The following is a 5,000-nucleotide window of genomic DNA, read 5'->3' on the forward strand; positions in this document are numbered from 1 at the left end:
AGCCATGCTTAGGAGAATGAGTAACATCTGTGCTGAGAGCCTAAAGAGTTTTTTCTTTCTTTTGGCAACTGTAAAATTCCATGTGCTAATGGTGGCAAATTCTGTTTAAAGGAAACACACTAAAATGGTTATATTGCATTTTAGGCTGTGCCATGCTTTTATTGGGTGAGAGACTCACTTAAAAGGAAAGTGAGTGAATGTTATTTGGATTTTCGATTTTTGTGTACTGATTTGAAATTGCAGAACCAGCTTGCAATGGTTGGGGGGAAAAACAATTTATATTTTTCTAAATTGCCCCTGGAGTATTTTTGACTGTCCCCATGCTATGCCATGGATTTGTGCTGTTGCCTTATTAGTGATGTATGCTTTGAAAATAGTGACCTGTTGACTGTGATACATGGGGAAAAATGTTGTTGACACATTAAACAGCCCACAAGCAATAGAGTGTGGGTTGTTCTTGCAGAAAAAAAAACGTGCAGGGAGCTGCACTAAATATGGCATTTTTATTTTTTAAATGCACTGAACTGAGTGGTTATAGTTTGGCAATGGTACAACAGAATGAAACATCTGTGTGTGATAAGATAGCACAAAGATTTAATGGGTTGTGAGTTCTCTTGAAAGATCGCACATTACAAGAAAAAAAAGACGCTTTGACATTTTGCAAAATTACATGGAGTAGAAAAATGACAAGAAAAGTGCCGCTTTTGAAAACAAGAGTCTTGCTGTGTGTGCAGAGCTTGTGCCTTGAAGCTGTCTTGGGCGAGGTGCGTGAAGGCAAACAAAAGCAGAAACAGTACAAGAAAGAGTTAATCTGGATGAATTGTCTGAAACGAGTGAAGCCGCCACAGTATAAGAGTTATAGGCAAAAGAGATAAGCTGCGTGCTAATGGCGCTGCCAGGTGCACACGAAAGATAAACATGCCTGCATTCCTGAGGAAGGGGGAGCAAAAACAGAGAGCTGTTCAAAAAGTAAAGAATTTGCCCAGTAAACTGTGGTACGGAGCAAAGGCTTCATGCAGGATGGCAGACGGGCACATCACATCTGAACATTTACCTATGCATCTGTGAATGGGCCAAGAAAAGACAGCTGCCCATTCCAACAGACATTACTGTGCAAACCGCATTCCCATGTGATGTGATGTGAAGTGAAGTGAAACGCTATTGCTGTGCAAGCTGCATTCCAATGCTCCATGTGATGTGAACTGAAGTAAAGCGCTGTGCACTGGAGAAGAAACCTCTAGGCGCTTTGAGAAGAGAAAATACACATCTGGCAAACTGCAAGCTACATTGCCAGGGGATGGAGTAACTGAAAAAGACATTATGGCCTTCCAGATGGAAGCAAAACTGACAAAAGTGCTTAGCCGTTTTGCAAGAGACAACATGCAGAGCGGGGCTTTGAAGTACAACATGAACACTGCACATTAGCCATGATCCAGAAGCCACACGGCTTAGTGCAAGAATGAATGATTTGTTGAAGCAACAAAGAAACTGACTCAGACTATCGCACTCAAAGGAGTGGTTCAAAAACAGCAAACGCCCTTTGAAAAAAATGACAAGTGAAAAAACCAGAGGCTTGAAAAGACACTGCTAAGAAAAGAAAGATAAATAAACAAAGCTGCTTGTACAACTGTAAGCGGTATTGGACTGAAAGACTTTACCTTTGAAAAATGGAGTGATGCCAGCAGGGCAACCTAAACCAAGATCATGGGACACTGGAAGCAAGTTGGCGCCTGGCATTTGTGATCGCTTTGGTGAAAAAGAAAAGCATTGTGCGACCTGGGTACTTACTATATGGCTTTGTAAAAGCACAGATCAGTCTGAGGTACCATTGACCAGCTATGATTGCATTGCACAAATGAGTTTGTGATTAGGCAGTTACACCCCGTATGGTTGAGTGTAAATAAGCCCCCAGAAACATGCAGAAAGGTGATAAATAATTGCAGTAGCAATGACAAAGTGTGTAGTTACCTGATGAGACTTTTTGAAGATGGGGGTGGTATTATGGGAAGGGGTGGATAACGCTGATATTGAAGTTTTGATGACATCCTAACATTTCTGTTTGTATTTTGCCTAGGCAAAGCACGACAAGACATTTCATAATATAGGAAGTTAATGTGCAGTTTGTGGGTGACACTGATCAAAGAAGGGTCAGACGCATTCTCAGAGAAAGCGAGCCACTGCGACATGCTATTTCAACTTTAACGTGCCCTGCACCGCACTCAATGCTGTAACCTGCGAATAGTGTCCAACAGAGTAATAACTTTTGCTGAACTGGCACGATGCAGACTTGGCTAATTATCAAGTATTTGATGCTACACATTTAAATGACATGTTTTGCCCTTTCTTGTTTAAAGGACTATGGACAATGAATTGTGGACTGTAACATCAGGCACCACATACAGCTGTGTGACACAGCAATTGAATGCTAACACATTGAAAAATGGTTTTTAAATGCACTGTTGAGATGAATCTGAAAAAACCAAATGGTTTTACTCTTCCAACTGAATGGCTTTAACCAGAGATGTTTTGTTTTTTGAAAAAAAAAATATTCTACATTGCACGTAGGCAGGAGAATGATTTATGAACTGTTGGGGCAGCAGAATTATGCAAGCAGGAGCGTAATTTATTTTGAGATAAGATGGGTGCGCACATCAAAGTCACCTGTGCGTAGGTTAAGATTCTTAATTGAAGTAATGCTGCCAAGTGTATGAGCTATAATTTGAAATGGTAATCTTTGAAACACTGGATACTTTTACAGCCAGCTTAAGGCAGGTAAATGAAACCATGACTGACTTGATGTTTGATTTTATGACACAGAGTGTGACACGGTTTTTTTGTTAAACCAACCAGTTTCATGTTTTTGTGGGGACAGCTGTCTCCAGCACACTAATGCAAAGAGTCACCTTTTGATTGTAAACATTTGGAATAATTCTTTGGAAAAGCGCTACAAATGAGTATCCACATGGAATTGCTAGAGTACTGGCCTGGCACATTGTCAGGCATCTTTTGTCACTGAATGGATACCATTTGTTTAATTTGTCTAATGTGATGTTTTTCTGACCAAGAACTGCAGCGAGTGTTCTCGCCAAGATTTAATGAACTATAACTTGACTAAATGAATTTTTTCCATGGTGTGATGAAACAGCCACTGCCGGATAGTAGTATGGTGTTTGTGGCTAAAGTTATTATTGTATATGGTAGATATCCCACTTGAAGAAGGGTATTCTCCAAGTCACAGAAGGTAGACACTGTGAACCTGTTAGATTTTCCAGTAGTAAGACAACATGTAAATTGTAGACTGGTAATGCACACCTTCATTATTACAGTGCTACACTTAGACATAGATTTATCATGAGGCAATGTTTCCTTAGTACTACCAAGCTGCTACAAATGGAGTCCATTTCTATGGCCCATCACTAGAGTGCGCGTAGCTAGGGAGCTAGATTCATTAATTGCAGGAGCTTTATATGCTTGTGACATAGAAACTGTGCACAATAAGCTAGCCACTATGGGTTCTGATGCCAGCTCTGCTATAGAACTTCTGGCCTAGTGGGGCCCATTGATATGCCCAGCACTGCTACAAGTATTGACAGCCAATTGAAGATAACAGAATTTTAGACATGAAGACATTTTTGTCTGCCATAGGGCAGGTCAACAAGACTGCTAAATACACACAATGCATTGTATGGCAAACATTGTTAAATCAGCAGGTGTTGGCTTTTTACTGGGTGGGGGCGACCATCCTCCACACACTGGCACGCAGAGCTACAGTTACCAGCATACATATGGATTGAATTGCTTGCTTTTTTGATTGCATGAATAACACATGCCATGCTTTGATGTAAATTAGTAGAATTGTTTTTATTTAGACAACCTGGTGCCCATGGGTTCACCTTGTTCAAGAAATTAGATGGTTTCTGGTTGGGTTCCACCTACCTGGGGGAAGTGTCTAGTCACACAGCCCATAGTCACGCTTGAATGCCCTGGGATCAGGGGGAGGGTAGGCCCTTAGGGTGAAAGGCTGCCAGGTTTTAGAATTGGTAACCATACATAAATGCAATAGTGCATTGTAGATTAGACTACACTGGATTGCCTTGACATTTTAACTGCATGCTGCTTTTTAACTGACAATCAGTTATACAAAATTGATTTAGGTATTTTTGTGTAGGCCAGGTTTTGGCTAGAGTAAATGTCCATGTTCACTTGGCGTAGGTATTTTTGTGTAGGCCAGGTTCTGGCAAGGGTATATGTCACTGTTCACTTTGTGTACATTTTTGTTTAGGTAGTGTTTTACCTTGCATGCCACGCTAACTAACCGCTAGAAGATAGTTTGCTTAAACCTCTTGCAAAGCCCCTAGGTCTTTATCACTGCACTAAATACTATGTTGATAGGTATTAGTCAGCATTTGTCGCACAAACGTTGAATAGGGGTGGAATGTAGTGATACACGAAATTGCAACCTTGCCAATCAGGGCTTTAGATGACAGCATTAGCCGCTGAAAGCCAATAGTGTATTCAAAGTATGTGCTAAAAATGCTGACAGTAGTCTGTTGTAGCACTTCCATTATGCAGTAGTGAGCTACAAGGAATATGCAGGCCTAGTATGAGATAGGTCAAATTAAACATTGTTGATAGACAGGCAGGGAGGGCCCCTAGCCATGTAGCTAATAGGTTTTTGGAGTGTTTGGAACATCATGGCACCTATATAGCGCTTAGATAGCCAGTCTTAAGCGCTATAAACACTAAGCTATGAGTGCATGCCTTTTAGAGCTTGCAGATGGGGTTAATACATCCCTGCTTCCCTTAGAATATTCAGCCTCACTAACGTTAGCCCTGGCTCCAAGCTAATCTTCCTTTTCTCTGGGAAGGTACTGATAAGACATTCCTCAGCCAGCGCAGATGGGAACAAGGGAGGGGGTAGGAGCGAGCAGGGAGCATCTCAGAGAGAGCTGGGTTTTTTCCATGAACCAGCCTCACAGAGAAAGTTCTGGAACTATGCG

Source organism: Ambystoma mexicanum, chromosome 1p (assembly GCF_040938575.1).
Source record: "Ambystoma mexicanum isolate Mex_15411 chromosome 1p, UKY_AmexF1_1, whole genome shotgun sequence".
Lineage (NCBI taxonomy): Eukaryota > Metazoa > Chordata > Amphibia > Caudata > Ambystomatidae > Ambystoma > Ambystoma mexicanum.